This window comes from Stegostoma tigrinum, chromosome 1 (genome assembly GCF_030684315.1).
Source record: "Stegostoma tigrinum isolate sSteTig4 chromosome 1, sSteTig4.hap1, whole genome shotgun sequence".
NCBI classification, from domain to species: domain Eukaryota; kingdom Metazoa; phylum Chordata; class Chondrichthyes; order Orectolobiformes; family Stegostomatidae; genus Stegostoma; species Stegostoma tigrinum.
Window position 1 is genome coordinate 46,022,377 of NC_081354.1, and position 18,877 is coordinate 46,041,253.

Consider the following 18,877-nt stretch of genomic DNA (forward strand, 5'->3'; position numbering starts at 1 on the left):
AACACACCACAATAAAAAGAACAAAACAGCCAAACACACTAGTCACCCTGCCGTGCATTGGAGATGTATCAGAGACGACCACAAGACTACTCAGGATATATATATATATATATACCACAAACTAATAACTGCCCTGCAACAGTTACTGATGAACGTAAGGGATCCTATACCCACAACAAATAAAACTAACATAATATACAAAATTCCATGAAAGGACTGTGAAAAAACATTACACAGGCCAATCTGGAAGAAAACTGACAATAAGGATTCACAAACATCAATTAGCCACCAAGAGATACGGCCAATTCTCACTGGTCTCAATACACAAGGATAAAGAAGGACACAATTTCAACTGGGACAACACATCTATAAAAGCACGAGCTAAACAGAGACATCCCAGGGAATTCGTGGAGGCCTGGCATTCCGACCAGAACTCCATCAACAACACATTGAACTGGACCCAAGATACAAACCACAGAAAAACAGTATTGAATGTAATGCCAGTCACCCAGAAAACTGAAGCATATGAATAACAAAGTAATGGAACACCAGCACTTGGTCAGAGGCACACGGATGATGTTACCTAGCAGGGTTATAAAACATCTGCAATCAAACACATCAGTTTGGTGAGCAAGTCTACAACCACATCTACAACCCAAGCTAAAAATCTTCTCAAAAACTTCAAACACTCAAAGTAACTGTACCCTTAGCCCTAACCCTAAGCCTAACACATCCCTAAGCCTAAATCTCACACTCCCCCTTATACTCAACTATTGCCCTCACCCTAAACCTAACCCTATCCTTTAAACAAAAGTGACAACTAGATCTCACATCTACCATTAGCATAACATTAACACTAAACCTAACCCTAACCATAGTCCTCGCCATTGTATTCAACATTGTACCCTAATCCTAAACCTAACTTTAGCCTTAAATCAATCCCTACCTCAAACTCACACATCTACCATAAACATAACCCTAAGACTAACCCTAACCCTAACGCTGAACACAACCCCAGCACCAGCCCTAACCCTAAACGTAACCATAACCCTAACCATTGCACTCAACCTAAATATGGCCTTAACCCTAGCTCTAGCCCTACCCTTAAATGAAATCTTTTTCTGAATTCCCACATCTACCATAAACATAACTCTAACCCTAACACTAGCCTTCAAACTAACCCTACCACTAACTCCAACACCTACAGTAACATTAAACATATCCCCAACCCTATATCTCACCTTAGCCTTAACCCGAACCCTAGTCCTACCCTAACTCTATCCATGGTGCTCTACTTAACTGTACTCCTAACCCAAACACTAATGCTAGCTTTGAAATTAACCCTAATCCTAATTCTAATTCTCACACCAACCACACCCTAACCATAACCCTGACATTAACGCTAACTCTAAACATAGCCCTTACTCTAAACTGAGCCACTGCTGTCAACCTAACTATGCTCTAATGTTATTTTTCACACCTACCATAACCCTAAACATAACCCTAACACAGAAAAAAAAGCAGTAGCTCTAAATGTAACCCTAACCAGAGCTCTAACCGTAACATTTCTTCTAAACCTAACCTTAGCCATTGCAATCAATTTAGTATACCATTGAACCTTAACCCTGACCCTAAACCAAAACCTTAAATCGAATTCTGTTGCTAACTCTTACACCTACCATACACATAAATCTAACCTTAACCATAACCCTAACCCTAACCCTAAGCCTAGCCCTAACCTTAACCCTAGCTTTTGTACTCAACTTAACTACAGCTTTAACCCTAAAACAAACCCGAGACTTAAACTGAACCCTACTCCTGACCTTAACCCTAACCCAAGACCTAACCTTAATCCTAGCTGTAAAACTAATCCGAGCCATTTCAGTCAGCATACCACAGCCTTTACCCTGACCCTAATCCTGGCCTTAAATCAAACCAAACTCTTAAGTCTCACACGTAGCATAAACATAAACCTAACCCAATACCTAACGTTAGCCGTGACCCTAACTCTAGCCATTGCATTTGGCTATGGCCCTAACCATAGCATTAAATCAAACCCGACCCCTAACTCTCAAACCTGCCAGAAACATCACCTAACCCTAGCATTAACCCTCATCATTACCTACCTTAACCCTAACTGTAGCTGTTGCACTCAACTCAACTACAGTCCTAACTCATGTTTAATTCTAGCTTTAAAACTGAACAAAATCTTATTTCTCACATCTACGATAATCCTAAACCTAACGCACCCCTAACGCTATCCCTAACCCTAACCCAGAATCTAGCCCTAGCCCTAACCCCAACATTAACCCTTGCCCTAACATTAGCCCAAACTATAACCATAACTGCTTCACTCACCTTAACTTTAAGCTTACCATTAATCATGTTCCTACCCTTAAATTGAACCCTACACCTACCTCTCAAACCTGCCATAAACCTAAACCTAATCCAACCCTAAGCCTAACTGTACTCCAACTCTCACATCCATCATGAATATAAATGCAACCCTAATCTTAACTTTAAACCTGGCCATTGCACTCAGCCTAACTGTACACCTAACATAAAACCCCACCCCCAGACATTGCACTCAACTTAACTATTGTCCTCCTGTAAACCTAACCCAAGCCTTTCATTAAATGCTACCACTAACTCTCACACCTACCATTAACATAACTCTAATCCTAAAACCAACTCTAGCCTTAAAACTAACTCTACCCCTAACCCTAACACCTATCATAACCCAAAGCTAAATTTAACCTTAACCCAAGCCTTAACTATAACACTAGATATTGCATTCAACTGAATTACAGCCTAAACCCGAACATTAAGCCTAGATTTAAAATGAAACCTACACCCGACTCTTCACACCTACCATAAACTTAACCTTAACCCCAATCTAATTCTAGCCCTCACCCTAGCAATTACACTCCACCTAATTCTAGCCTAACCCTAAGACTAATGCTAGCCATAAAACTAATCAAAACCCTAATGCTCACACCTACTATAACACTAAGCCTAAACCCTAACCCTCGCCATTGCACTCAAGTTATCTATAGACCTAACCTTAAATCTATCACTAGCCTTAAATCGAACCCTACCTCTAACTCTCACATCTGCCATAAACTTAACCCTAACAGTAATCCTAACCCTTGCCCTAACCATAGCCCCAAACATAACCCTAATACTAGCTCTCATCCAACACTAGACCATGCCTTGGCCCTAGCCCACACCCAATCCCAAACTAACCCTAACCCTAACCCTGAGCCTAACCCAAACTCTAATCCTAACCATTGCTCTAAAACTAATCTGAGTCATTACACTCAACTTACTATAGCCTTTACCCTAACCCTAACCCTGGCCTTGAATCAAACCAATCCGCTAAGTCTCACACCTACCATAAACATAAGCCTAATCCTAACCCTAGCCCTAGTTATTGCACTCAACCATAGCCCTAACCCTGTCCTTAACCCTGTCCTTAAATCAAACCCAACCTCTAACTCTCACATTTGTCATAAACAGCACCCTAAAACTAACAGTAGCTCTCATCATTACCCTACCTTTAATCGTAACCGTAGCCATTGTACTCAACTTAACTAAAGCCTTAACCCCATGTCTAATCTGAGCCTTAACACTGAACATAGCCCTATTTCTCACATTTACCATAACCTTAAACCTAACCTACCCCTAACGCTATCCTTAACACTAACCCTCGCAATTGCACTCAACCTATCTATAGCCCTAACCCTAAATTTATCCGTAGGCTTACTTCAAACTTTACCTCCTATTCTCACATCTGCAATAAATATAACCCGTACACTAACCCTAAACCTAGCCCTAATATGGGCCCTCATCCAAACCTTAGCTTTAGACATAGCCCTAGCACTAACTCTAACCCTGTACCTAAGCCCAATTTAACCCTAAGCACTAACCCTAAACCTAACCCAAGCCCCAATCTTAACACTAGATCTAAAACTAAACCGTGCCATTGCACTCAACTTACTATAGCCTTTACCCTAACCCTAACCCTGACCTCCTAACTCCTAACTCTCAAACCTACTATAAACATAAGCCTAAGCCTAACCCTAACCCTAACCATAACCCTAGGCTTACTCGAAACCCTACCTCCCACTTTCACATCTGCAATAAACATAACCCATACACTAACCCTAAACCTAGCCCTAATACTAGCCCCAAGCAGAACCCTCATACTAGCCCTCATCCAAACCTTAGCTTTAGACATAGCCCTAGCACTAACCCGATACCTAACCCCAGTTTAACCCTAAGCACTAACCCTAACCCTAACCCAAGCCCCACTCTTAACACTAGCTCTAAAACTAAACTGTGCCATTGCACTCAACTTACTATAGCCTTTACCCGAACCCTAACCCTGGCCTCCTAACTCTCAAACCTATCATAAATGTAAGCCTAGCCCTAGCCCTAACCATAACCATAACCCAAGCACTATCCCTAGCTATGGCACTCAACTACAGCCCTAACCCTTTCCCTAACCTAGCCTTAAATCAAACCCTACCCCTAACTCTCACACCTGCCATAAACATAACCCTAAACCTAACCCTAGCCCTCATCATTACCCTATTCTTAACTTTAATCATAGTCAACTTAACTACAGCCCTAACCCCACGTTTGATTCTAGCCTTAAAACAGAACATAACTCTATTTCTGATACCTATCATGACCCTAAACCTAATCCACCCCGAATGCTATCACTAACTTTAACCCAGAATCTAGCCCTAGGTGTAACCACACTAACCCTTGCCCTAACATTAGCCCAAACTTGAACTGTAACTGTTGCACTCAACTCAACTGTAGCCTTACCACAAACCATAATCCTAGCCTTAAATTGAACCCTACACCTACCTCTCACACCTCCTGTAAAACTAACCATAACCTTAAACATAAGCTTAAACCTACCTCTAACTCTCACACCCATCATGAAAATTCATGAAAATAACCTTAACCCTAACCTGAAACTTGAGCCTAACTGTTATCCTTACCCTAGCCCTAACCCTGGCCATTGCACTCTGTACTCCTAACCCTCGCCCTAGCTCTAACCCTACACCTAGCCATTACACTCAACTTAACTATTGCCTGTACCCTAATCTGTCACAGTTCTACATTGGACAAACAGGCAGAAAGCTAGCCACCAGGATACATGAACATCAACTAGCCACAAAACGACATGACCCACTATCACTAGTATCCTTACATACAGATGAGGGAGGACACCACTTTGATTGGTACAACACATCCATCCTAGGACAAGCCAAATAGAGACACGCACGAGAATTCCTGGAAGCATGGCATTCCAACCGGAACACCATCAACAAACAAGATAATAAAATGTGAGGCTGGATGAACACAGCAGGCCAAGCAGCATCTCAGGAGCACAAAAGCTGACGTTTCGGGCCTCGACCCTTCATCAGAGCATTCATCTCTGATGAAGGGTCTAGGCCCGAAACGTCAGCTTTTGTGCTCCTGAGATGCTGCTTGGCCTGCTGTGTACATCCAGCCTCACATTTTAATATCTTGGATTCTCCAGCATCTGCAGTTCCCATTATCTCCATCAACAAACACATTGATTTGGATCCAATCTACCATACTCTGAGAAAAAGAACAGGAAATGACATCACCAACATAGGAAATGACATCACCAACCCAAGGAAACCTAACCAGATAAATAGAAAGCGGGACATAACACCAGTGCTTCACCGGAGGATCACTGTTGATGCTACCTAGAATGGTGATGGATTATCTGGGAATGAACCATCCAGCTCAGTGAACCAGCTTACATCCAGAACAAAATAAAGACCCACTCTTTTGTGGACCAAGAAGAGGAGAGTGCAACTGTGTTTGGAGGTGGAAGGAAGACGTTGGGTTGGCTGTACACCCTTGCAAACGGTGGATCTTAATGCTGGCTTCGGCCTAACGCTGGTTCGGGGGGCAGCCAACCTGCAACGATGGCTGCGGCGAGTGCTCGTGCCCCGGGTCGGGGGTCCGGAACACCATCCGCGTTTTCGTGAAGAAGGTGGATGAAGGTGCACCTGTGGACCGCACCTTCTTCGTTAAGAGGGTCCTGTTGGACTGTTGTGGGTTCACTGCTGCGACCATTTACTGCCTGCAGGATTTCCCTGGAGGAGGTTTCTACGATGTAACCTTCAGGAGTGTCAAGCTTTGCGAGTGCTTCCTGGAGGTTTTCAAGGAGAAAGGAGGTGAGGGCCCCCTTTCTGTACTGACCGCTGTCCCGCTGTTCGTGATGCCAGTGCAGAGGAGCCGTATGGTGACTGTACACATGTACAACCCGCATGTGCCAGCAGTTGATGTCCTGACCTTCCTCGGAAGGTATGTGAAGGTGGAAGGGGACCTAACCAACATCATGGACCCCTTCGGGATCTGGACCAGGAAGAGGCAGGTCAGGGTGACACTGAGGACGGGCCCGGATGGGAACATCATACACCCACCGTCCAGCTTCACGATCGGCGGAGCAAGGGCTACCTGACCTATGCAGGGCAACCTAGAGTCTGCCATGCCTGTGGTAGGTCAGGTCACATGGCGGCCAACTGCAAAGCCACCATCTGCAGGAACTGCAGGGACGAGGGACACCTTGCAAAGGATTGCCCAAAAGATAAAAGCTGCAACCTTTGCGGGGAAGCGGGCCACCTCTATAGGGCATGCCCGCAGTGGGGGACAACCTACGCCCAGGTTGCTGGCAGGGGCAATGCGGGGCAAGCCCCCCGGAGGAGAAGAAGGCACCAGGGCCCTGCAAGGACCCCACTAATGTGCAGGAGGGCCAGGTCGTGCAGGAGGGCCCAGCCCCGCAGGACAGACCCGAGGCCAGCAAAGCGCCCCTGCAGGCTCCGCTCCCCCTCAACAACCTGGAGTTGATGGAGGAGGCAACAGGTGACCCAGGGGAGTGGATGATGGTCCGGAAAGCGAGGAGGAAGGCGCGCTGGTGGGTCTTGGCACTGCAACCATCAGGCGGGAAGAGGCAGCTACAGGTGGGCTGTAAGATCTCCTCTGACGAGGCAGATTCGGAGGAGGCCCGCCCAAAGCAGAAGCTAAAGATCTCAAGGGAGAAGGAAAGCAGCACCCCGATTCCAGGTGACGGGAGGCGTCCTGAGGTTCCCTCCGACACCCAGCCACGCGCCGCTGGGGCCCTGGAGAGCCCCCCAGAACCTTCAGGCGGGAAGCAGGAAACAGCGTGTCCCCAGCCTGACCCAGGGCCGGACTCTCCTGCCTCCATACTCCCGACGGAGGGATGCCACCCGGAAGGCAGCATGGACGGTTTCCTGAGCCCGGAGAGCGTCCAGCAGTTCGCCCCGGCAATGGGCATGAAGGGACAGATGGAGGGGCTGGACCTTGGACTTGGGGAGGGTACTGCGGTCACTGCCCACAATGGGGGTACGAGTTGCGAGCGTTAATGTGCGCAGCATCAAATCCACCGCAAGATGTGTGTCCACGTTGGCCTACCTGACCACCATCAAGGCAGATCTCCTGTTTTTGCAGGAGTGCGAGATACTGCACCTCAGCAGGTATGGGAGATGGTCGGGCGCCTGGACCTGTGGGCCTTCGATCTGGTCGGGGGGGGGGGTAACGACTGTCGCTCCTCGGGCCTGGCTATTCTGCTGCGGGGGTGCAACTTCACCATCTCTCAAGCTCAGGAGGTGGTGGGGGGGCGCTTCCTAGTGGCTGATGTCACCTACAGGAACGCTCCCCTGAAGCTGATCAACGTGTACGCCCCAGTGGTACGGAGTGATCGGTTGGCCATCTTGCAGCGGCTTCCAACCCTGCTGGCTACGTCCAGGCCGGTCATCCTAGGCGGAGACTTCAACTGCATCATCAATGCAGATGGAAGATCCGGCGTGGGGGCAGCGGGTGGGGGGGGGGGAGTCAACTGGACGTCATGTCCATATTCCTGATGGGCATGATGAAGGACGCCAAGCTGCTTGACGTCTTCAGCACCCCTGCAGACAGAGCGCAGCGGAGATACACCTGGTCATGGCCAGATGGGTCTATCCGCTCAAGGATAGACTTCCTGTTTGTTTCACGGGCGTTCTCGGTCAGGTCCACCGGCTTCGAGCCGGTGTTCTTTTCTGACCACTGTCTCCTGCTGTCCGACTGTCATTTACAGGACGACCAGCTGGCCAGCAAGGGGGCGTGGAAGCTCAACACGACTCTGTTGACCCCAGAGAACATCGAGGAGCTTAAGAGGGAACACGCCGGTTGGAAAACTGTGAAACCCCTCTTTGTGTCTCCGGGCGACTGGTGGGAGACGGTGAAAGAGAACATCAAGAGGTTCTTTGTCCTCAAGGGTGTTCGGAAGGCGAGAGAGAGGCGGGAAAAGCTGTCGCAACTCCAGAAAAGGATGCAGAACCTGCTCCTTCTGCAGTCGATGGGGGTCGATGTCACGGAGGACCTCCACGAGGTGAGGGGCCAGCAAGCCTCGCTCTTCACCGTGGAGGCCTCCAAGATAATCTTCCGGTCTAGGGTCTGCTCCGTGGAGCAGGACGAGATGTGCTCGCGTTTCTTCTTTCAGAAGGTGCACAAAGAGACCTCTGTGCTTAGCCAGCTGAAGGAGGACGAAGGTTCGGTGACATCGTCTCTGCCCGACATTTTGAGGATCAGCAGATCCTTCTATGCCGGACTTTATGACGCGAAGCCCACGGACAGCACAGCCTCCGAGTTGTTCCTGTCGTCTATCACAGAGGTCTTAGACGATGGCACGAGGGAGTGGCTGGACCGGCCGATATCCCTGGACAAGCTGACCAGAGCCCTCAAATCCTTTGAGAGGAATAAGGCTCCTGGGAGCGACGGCTTACCGGTCGAGCTGTATTCCGCTCTGTGGGACCTGGTTGGCCAGGACCTGCTGGAGGTGTACGATAGTGCGCTTCGGGCAGGGGAAATGTGCAAGTCCATGAGGAAGGGCATCATCAGCCTCATTTACAAGAGGGAGAGGGAAGAAATTAAGAATTGGCGTCCCATTTCATTATTGAACGTGGACTACAAAATCCTGGCCAAGGTCATAGCCAACCGGGTCAGGTTTATCCTGGAGTCGGTGATTCACCCTGACCAAACCTGTGCTGTGCCAGAATGGAAGATCGCTGAGAGTTCGCGCTCATCAGGGATACGATCGCCTACGTGCAGTTCAGGAGGGTGGACACCTGCCTCATCAGCCTGGACCAGGAGAAGGCCTTTGACAGGGTCTCTCATGCTTACGTGAGGGACATCCTCTCCAAATTGGGGTTCGGGGAGGACATCCGCAATTGGATCCTGCTGCTCTACACCAACACCGTTAGGGCAGTCTCAATCAACGGGTGGGAATCGGACAGTTTTCCCATCAGATCTGGAGTCAGGCAGGGCTGCCCGCTCTCTCCTGCCTTGTTCGTGTGCTGAATGGAGCCCTTCGCCGCATCCATCAGGAAGGACGTGAGCCTGAAGGGCGTGACTATCCCAGGCAGTGGAGGCCTTCAGGTCAAGACCTCCCTGTACAGGGACGACGTCACCGTCTTCTGCACCAATTGTCGGTCGGTGAGTAGGCTGTTGGACGTCTGCCGCAGTTTGAACTGGCCTCGGGTGCCAAAGTCAAAGGGGTAAGAGCGAGGCCATGTTCTTTGGGAACTGGGACGACTGCTCCTTCATCCTCTTCACCGTCAGGACAGACTACCAGAAGGTGCTGGGTGTTTGGTTTGGTTCAGTGGAGCTGGGGCATGCACTAAAACTTGGGAGGAGCGTATCACCAAACTGAAGCAGAAGCTGAGCAGGTGCACGCTCCGGTCCCTCTCCATCGCAGGTAAGAACCTGGTTGTCAGGTGCGAGGGGCTTTCGGTACTGTTGTATGTGGCGCAGGCCTGGCCTATTCCCTGGACCTGCACCGCTGCGGTCACCCGGGCCATCTTCCACTTCATTTGGGGGTCATGTACAAATACCTGGGAAATGGGGGAAAGGACGTACCGAACGCCACCCTTGCCTTGATGGCTACCTTTGTGTGTGGCTGCATCAAGATGTGCGTAGATCCTCAGTATGCAAACACCAAGTGTCACTACTTACTGAGGTTCTACCTGTCCCCGGTGTGGCGAAGGATGGGCCTGGCCTCGTTGCCACGGAATGCTCCGAGTAGTTGGACCGTTCCATACCACCTGTCCTTCGTGGAGAAATTTTTGAAAGGAAACACCTTTGACCACAAGGCTGTCAGGCAGTGGTCGGTACGTAGTATCCTCGAGACCCTTCGTGAAAAGGAGAGGGTGGATCCCGTCATGTGGTTCCCCACGCAGACTGCCAAAGTCGTTTGGCAGAATGCTTCATCGCCAGAACTTTCAAACAAGCACAAGGACATTGCTTGGCTGGAGGTGAGAGGGGCTCTGCATTTATGCATGCCCGGAATCTCTGCGCCACCACACGCCGCACTCAAGGCGGCTGCAGGGGTAACGAGACTGTCGATCACCTCCTTCTGGAGTGTGCCTATGCGCAGGAGGTCTGGAGGGAGATGCAGTGGTATTTGTTGAGGTTTGTCCCAAGCAGCTCTGTGACACGGGACTCCGTGCTCTACGGGCTGTTTCCCAGGACGCACACCAAGACCAACATCAACTGCGCCCGGAGGACCATCAATGCAGTGAAAGACGCTCTTTGGTCTGCCTGCAACTTGCTGGTCTGCCAACTGAAAGAACTGACCCTGACTGAGTGTTGCAGACTGGCGCACTCCAAGGTCCAGGACTACATGCTGAGGGATGCGCTAAAGCTTGGGGCAGCCACCACCAAGGCGCGGTGGGGAAAGACCACCTTATGAAACCCCTCGTCCAGAATAGAAAAAAGGGTCCTATCTGGTTGCTGGGCCCAGCTGGCGCCTTCCCCAACTGGTCAGGGGGCCAACGGGGACTGTGCGGGGAGACGACTGCCGGGGTATTTTCTTTGCTTTTTTTTTCTTCTTTGTTTTGTTTTTGCCTTTAGTTGGTGTACGTACCCCCTGGGTAACCGGGAGCAGCTTGCATGACTGGGTAGGTTAATAAATGTTTTTTTTTTGTACATTCTAATGAATAAAGTATATTTTCTCAAATTTAAAAAAAAGGTGACGAAACATTTGAAAACTAACCTTCCAGCTCAGCGAGCAAACTCACATCCAGAAACTCAACCTGAGCTACAAATCTTCTAAAAACTCAATAGCCCCAAACCTCACCCTAACCCTAATCCTAGATATATCCTTAAAACCTCATCCTAACACCAAACCTAACTCTAATCCTAACACGAAACCTAACCCTAACCCCAGCCTTAACAGTAACGCTCGGCCTAACCTTAAACAGTAGCTCTAACCCTAACCCTTAATCGAGCCCTAGCCCTAGCTCTCATCTTAATGCTGCACAAACTGCACTCTAATACTACTCAAATCCATAAAACTCAACCTAGCTCTAGCCTTAACAATAACACTAGCCCTAACTCTTACAACTAGCATAACTCTAACTCTGATCCACCCCTAATCTGAGATCTAGCTGTGATGCTAACGCTAACGTTCACCTTAACATTAGGCATAGCACTGAACTTAATTACAGTCCCAACTCTAACCCTAACCCTGACTCTGATATCAAACTTAAACCTAACATTAACCTTAACCAAACTCCTAACCCAAAATTTAAACCTAACCTCAGCCCGAGAACTCCACTTAACCCTAAATCTAACCCTAACCTAACCATAAACTCAAGCCTATCTCTGCTAGTGAGATCCTTTATGCATGCCCGGAATCTCTGCGCCACCGCACGCTGCACTCGAGGCGGCTACAGGGGTAACGAGACTGTCGATCACCTCCTTCTGGAGTGTGCCTATGTGCAGGAGGTCTGGAGAGGGATGCAGTGGTATTTGTCGAGGTTCGTCCCGAGCAGCTCCGTGACACGGGACTCTGTGCTATACGGGCTGTTTCCCTGGACGCACACTGAGACCAACATCAACTGCGCCTGGAGGACCATCAATGCGGTCAGCCTCACCCATTTCTAGCACTACCTCTAACCCTAACCCTAGCCCTAACCCTAATCACTGCACACAAATTATCTATAGTCTTAATCCAACACTAACCCTAGCCTTAAATTGAACCCTACACCTAACTCTCACATCGACCATAAACATAACCCTAACTCTCACCTTAGCCCTAGCTCTGGCCCTAGATTTTGCACTCAATCTTAGTGTACCCTGAATGCTAACACTAAGCTGAGCCTTAAAATTAACCCTAACTCTAATTCTCATACCTATCATAACCCTAAACCTCATTGTAACAATAATCCTAACCTTAGGTCTAACCATTACCCATCCCAACCCTAACCGCAGCCACTGCTTTCAGCTTAATTAAAGCACATTCCCTAACCTTAATCCCAGCTTTAAAACTAATTCTCACCCTATTTCTCACACCTACCATAAATCTTTAACCTAAAACTAACTATAACCCTAACCCTAGCCCTAACCATTACCAAACTCCAACTGTAACCATAGCCATTGTACGCAACTTAAGCTCTATCCCTAAACCTAATGTTAGTCTTAAAACTAACCCTAACCCAATTTCTCACATCTACCATAACCCTAACACTAATCCTAACAGTAACACTAGGCCTAACCTTAACAGTACCTCTAACCCTAACTCCAGCCTTAAGTGTCTCCCTAGCCCTACCTCTCATCTTAACTCTGTCTCTAACCCTTACTCTAACACTAACTGTAAACCTATACTTAATCCTAAACCTAAATGCAGCCCTAGACTTAAAGCACTGACACTAGCCCTAACTCTAATAACTAGCATAACCCTAACCCTAACCCTGGAATTAACCCTAATCCTAACCCTAACCATTGCCCTACCTTAACCCTAACCCTAATCCTTCACATCACCTCAGCCTTCATCCTATCACTAACCCTAACACGAACCCTAACTCTATCCCATCCGTAGTGCTACCCTTTATCAGTAACCCTCCCCTTATCGGAAACTCTAAACTTAACCACATTCCTAGCCCTAAACCTAACTGTGGCCCTAACCCTTACTTTTAAAACTAAACCCAGACGTAACTTTCCAGATTTACTGATGAATTTAAATACAACAAGATACCATGGTGAATCTATGTCCATTAGTCAGGAGTCTGTCCCTCTGTGTCTTTTAAGATGGAGATGAGAATTATTTTTATTCTCATCTGTTTATTCCATTTGCCCACTGCTCATAGCCATTTCAAGGAGGACCTTGAAATTAGTATAAACAGAGTAATGTTACCACAATGTCACCAACTACCCCATTATACTAAATATATCACAATTTTGAAGTGTAGATAAGCAGTGACACCTTACCTATGTCTACAAATAATAAGGTGCTTATAGAAGCATGTGGGTTACTTGGGTTTTAAGACAGAGGCTTAAATATAAAAGCAAAGATCATGCTAGAACACGCTGGGGATGTTGGCAAAAGACAGAGAAGGGAGATTTTACTCCACTTAGTTGTCTGTATCTGGAATGCTTTACATGAAAAAGTAGTGAAGGTTGACCCCATAAATAATTTCACAAGTGAGCTGGACAGCTACATGAGGATGACAAATCTTTAGGTTATGGGCAATTTACAGAATTTTGGGATTAAGCACAATTCCCCTTTCAAAAAACCAGAGGAAAGTGTGCTAACTGGTTTCCTTCCAGTTACTTTTAATCAAATTATTTGGAATTACTATGGCACCTGCAGAACAGGTGGGATTTCTACTCAGGCATTTGAGCTGAGTGGAATGGATTACCCCTGCAAAAACCCTATGGCCATCTCCTTTGCTCTAAGTTTCTAGGACTCCTGAAAAATGTAAATATTAACAATGGGTGAGAATATCATTGCTCACACCATTTCTGAAAACTTGTGTCCCTGTTGAAACTCCTAATATCCTTCTCAGTCTACTTACATTACAGTTCATTCTGTTAATTTCTCCTATGTTTGCTGACCTATCTGACTTTAAAATTTTCAGGCATGTTTTCAAATCTACTCATGACCACACCATTTTTTTTCTACCCTCTTCTAGCCCAACAATCTTCCAAGATCTCCAACCTTTCAATTTCTGATCTGATGTAAATCCCTGATTTCAAACACTCTACCATTAGGTACTGTATCTTCCCATACTCTAGATTTGTCCCATTAAACCTATATTCCTTTAAGGTGCTCATTACAGCCTAAATCTTTGACTTGGTTTTTGGTCATGACTTAAGTTTTGTATGGTTCCGTGTCAAATTTTGATCGTGCTCTTATGACTAAAACATGCAAAGTTTTACTGCAGGCATGACAAAAATGCAAAATGTTATTGCTAAAACAAATCAGAACAAGTAGGGGTTCTAACATTCTCAATGATTTGGCTAATGATGTGGACTAGTGAAGTTCAGTCTGCAACCAAAAGCTGATTATCTCTTTCTGAAACCTATCGGTCTATCATAATCCACCTCTGTGCCCTACAACACAGTATTACTAATCTTTCAAGAAAATACATTAAAATATTTCCTAAACAGTTCTTCCACTGCTGTCTATTAAAGATAAAAGTCAGATAATTGATAAACTAACCAAATACATTTGATTGATTCATATCAGTGCATCTTAAAAAAATCTAGAAGAAATACAAAAGATGCAAACAGGGGAATAGTGTAAAAAGACTGGCAGAAGTTAATAGTAATCCTATATTAACAAAGGGAAATTTAATAAGTCCAAAGAACTGTAGATTTCTTAATTGAAATCTTTACACAGATCTAATAGAAACCTATCTTGAAATCAAAATTTAATATAGTCAACACGGATTCAAAAGCAAGGTCATATTTCAAGTTTTATTCAACTATCTAACGTAGCAACAGGTAGAATAGTCCAAAGTAATGTAGCGTATGTAATATTTTCAAATGACATCTTGATTAGGATTACCAAGGGATCGAGGATCATGTCGTAGAACGGCTAACACACTGGCGATAGAACAGAAATCTGTATAAGTTTAAAGGTACTTACACTGACTATCAAAAAATGAGAATCCGGTTCCACAACATTCTGTATTAGCACCATTGTTCACATTTGAATAAACAACTTGGACATGAGATGTACAAATCACTAAAAGGTGCAACACAAGTTATAAGATCATTAAAGAAGAAAGGAGACACTTAGGTCAGTTCTGGCAGATATCATTGAAAATCAGATAAGTTAGATTAAACATAGAACCTTGGCTATACCAGAAATGAGAGTTCTGATCTCTCGTATGATAGTGATATAGAGAACTGGAAAAGCTACAGAAATGATTTGGAAGGATATTACTAGAACTGACAGGGTATGTCCAAGAGGAGAAAGTGAACAAACTGGGACTCTTCTTTGAAAGGGTGAGGCGGATAGAAGTCCTTAGATTATGCAAGGATTTGAAACAGTAGATATTGAGAAATCTGTGGGGGATATCCAAAACCAGATCCATTAGTAAGACAGTCATCAATTAAGGAGAACCTTCATGCAAGAGAATGTGGAACTCATTACCGAAACGAATGATTGAAGCAAATAACAGATGAATTTAAATACAATGTAACCAAGCATAGCAGGAAGAAAATATAGTGCAATAGACAGGATGAGATGAATTGAATTATGTACGGAATTTAAACAGTGCATGACTACATGGATTAAATCGCCTTTTTCTGTGCTGTAAATTTTAAACCTAAGCACGTTTTGTGAATCTTTTAAACTGCAATGCACGTATCACCGTATACCCCTCCTCCCAAAGCTTTCAGTCATGTGTTGACAGGTCTTGCTATTTGCAAGCCACTTTTTGTTGCAGTGCTGTACTGAAAATTGACAGCACAGAGAATCTGTACTGTGGAAATTCATAAGAAAGCCCATCACAAACATAGTCCATATTTAAATGTTGTTGCTTTGAATAATCTGGTTTTATGGCATAAAGATGTCAGGTCTTTCTGCATATCAAAAGCAGGTAGCCGTATCATTTTCAATGAGTTTGGATTACCTGCCTCAGATAAGGTATAATGTTGAAAAGCTATGCCGACCAAAAGTAGAAACTTTCCACAGTTCAAAGTAATCATTGTGAAACTATAATTTGAACTTTTTTTTCTAATCCCACTTCTGCCTGAATCCAATGCTGGCATGCCAGAATTGAAGTTCCAGCACCTTGTGGATAACTGAAAAAATACAGCCAAAGGAAAAAGCTGGGTGAGAGTCTAGTGGCAATAGAAGATGAACATTAGAAAAGAACAGGCCTGATCAAAGAAAGATTGAATGGCTAGATAACAGCAGAAACTGGATGCAAGAAGGAATGCTGCCTTGCAAACTGCAGTGATCAGAATGAAATTTCAATGGGGTCGTGGGCACAATATACAATTATGAATGGATGTAGATTCAGAGGCCTTTTTGTTTTGCTGAAGGCCTGTTCAATGCTAGGATGATGGAGGTCAAGAAACCGAGATCAGATTTATTCTATGTCTTGCAAAATATAATAGCAAGTCCTTTAAGTGAAAGTTTCCTATCCATGGACTTCTTGATTGACAGGATGGAGTTTTGGACAGGAAATCTGCTTCACAGGGCTGAAGCTGACAAGAGTGTGTAGGCATATTGCCCCCTCAGTAGGATGAATCAGGTAAGCAGATTGATCACAAAAGGTGGCATTGCATTATTGTAGAACTCCTGCTCCTTTGGTAATACGACTACTATGACTGCATTTGTCTCATGGATTCATGCCTTTCTGTGGAGGCCTAGGAAGCCTGAGCACCTCTGGTTTAAAAGAATGACTTAAAAATGAAGACCTATACCCTCCTTATATTAAATAATTAATCTGCTTCTGAAAAGCAAATTGATCACCACTTCATTCCACCTGTGTTAAAAGTGGAAGTAGATTGATTCAGTACCTGTGATTTATGCAATGGAACTTGTGTCATGACCCAAATCCATCAGTTTACGTGTATTAAAATTCAGCCCGGATTCTGTACGGCTATTGCCACCACCAAGCATTATCGTGTGCAATAATGGTCACCGGACTTGAAACGTTAACTCTGTTTTCTCCTCCACACATGCTACCAGACCTGCTGAGCTTTTCCAGCAACCTTGTTTTGATTATTGTGCAATTTCATTTTGCCAAAAATTTAAGTGAAGAAAGATTATGATCAATTCATTCACATTTTTCAAATCAAGTAAGCCAAAGAGCAGGATGGTGGTTCACTGGTCATCTCTGCTGCCACGCAGCGCCAGAGACCTGGTTTCAGTTCCATCCTCAGCCAACCTTTTAGAGTTTGCATGCTGTCCATTTATACATGTGGGTTTCCTCTGGATGCTCTGGCTTTCTCCCAGACAGAGTGTGCAAGTTAGGTGGATTTGCCATGCTAAATATCCCATAGTACCCAAAGAGTGTAAGTTAGGTTAGGTGAATTATTCATGGGAAACGCAGGATTACAGGGAATAAGACTAAGGGTGTTGGGTCTGGTAGGATACTCTTCAGAAGGTCAGTGTGAACTTGAGGCAGAATGGCCTGCTTCTGCACTGTAGGGATTTTATGAACTGCAATCTAGATATTACAGGAACATAGTTGCAACGACCAAGCAACTTGTGGCTTGGCATTCATCCATGTATTGTATTTACCCTAAAGTATACTTTGAGTAAAGGTAATTCTATTCATGGATATTCAATGCATAGAGGAATTTCTAGCCACTTTTCTTTAGAAGAACATTACAGCAGCACAGTACAGGCTCTTCGGCCCTCGATGTTGTGCCGACCTGTCATACCGATCTCAAGCCCATCTAACCTACACTATTCCATGTACGTCCATATGCTTATCCAATGACGACTTAAATGTACCTAAGGTTGGCGAATCTACTACCGTTGCAGGCAAAGCGTTCCATTCCCTTACTACTCTGAGTAAAGAAACTACCTCTGACATCTGTCCTATATCTTTCACCCCTCAATTTAAAGCTGTGCCCCCTCGTGCTCGCCGTCACCATCCTAGGAAAAAGGCTCTCCCTATCCAACCTATCTAACCCTCTGATTATTTTATATGTTTCAATTAAGTCACCTCTCAACCTTCTCTCTAATGAAAACAGCCTCAAGTCCCTCAGCCTTTCCTCGTAAGACCTTCCCTCCATACCAAGCAACATCCTAGTAAATCTCCTCTGCACCCTTTCCAAAGCTTCCACATCCTTCTTATAATGCGGTGACCAGAACTGTACACAATACTCCAAGGGCGGCCGCACCAGAGTTTTGTACAGCTGCAGCATAACCTCTTGGTTCCGGAACTCGATCCCTCTATTAATAAAAGCTAAAACACTGTATGCCTGGGTGGCAACTTTCAAGGATATGCGTACATGGACACCGAGATCTCTCTGCTCATCTACACTACCAAGAATCTTACCATGAGCCCAGTACTTTGCCTTCCGGTTACTCCTACCAAAGTGCATCACCTCACACTTGTCTGCATTAAACTCCATTTGCCACCTCTCAGCCCAGCTCTGCAGCTTATCTATGTCTCTCTGCAACCTACAGCATCCTTCGTCACTATCCACAACTCCACCGACCTTAGTGTCATCTGCAAATTTACGAACCCATCCTTCTACGCCCTCATCCAGGTCATTTATAAAAATGACAAACAGCAGTGGACCCAACACCGACCCTTGCGGTACACCACTAGTCTCCAGGATGAACATTTCTCATCAACTACCACCCTCTGTCTTCTTTCAGCAAGCCAATTTCCGAACCAAACTGCTATATCTCCCACAAATCCAATCCTCCGCATTTTGTACAATAGCCCACTGTGGGGAATCTTATCGAACGCCTCGCTGAAATCCATTTACACCACTTCAACTGGTTTACTCTCATCTACCTGTTTGGTCACCTTCTCAAAGAACTCAATAATGTTTGTGAGGCACG

The 18,877-nt window shown here is 45.6% G+C and overlaps 1 protein-coding gene across 3 annotated transcripts in view; it reads right to left on the reverse strand.

The window, feature by feature from the left end:
* Nucleotides 1-18,877, reverse strand: part of anapc10 (anaphase promoting complex subunit 10) — a 170,758-nt gene that overhangs the window by 89,024 nt on the left and 62,857 nt on the right. Inside the window, exon 8 of one of the 3 annotated variants that reach the window (XR_009445648.1) lies at nucleotides 14,835-14,940. The exons of the other annotated variants lie outside the window; for them this stretch is intronic. The gene's annotated coding sequence lies outside the window, so the exon portion shown is untranslated. Of the gene's footprint in view, nucleotides 1-14,834; nucleotides 14,941-18,877 lie in introns of those variants that run through there. 3 annotated transcript variants of the gene reach the window in all.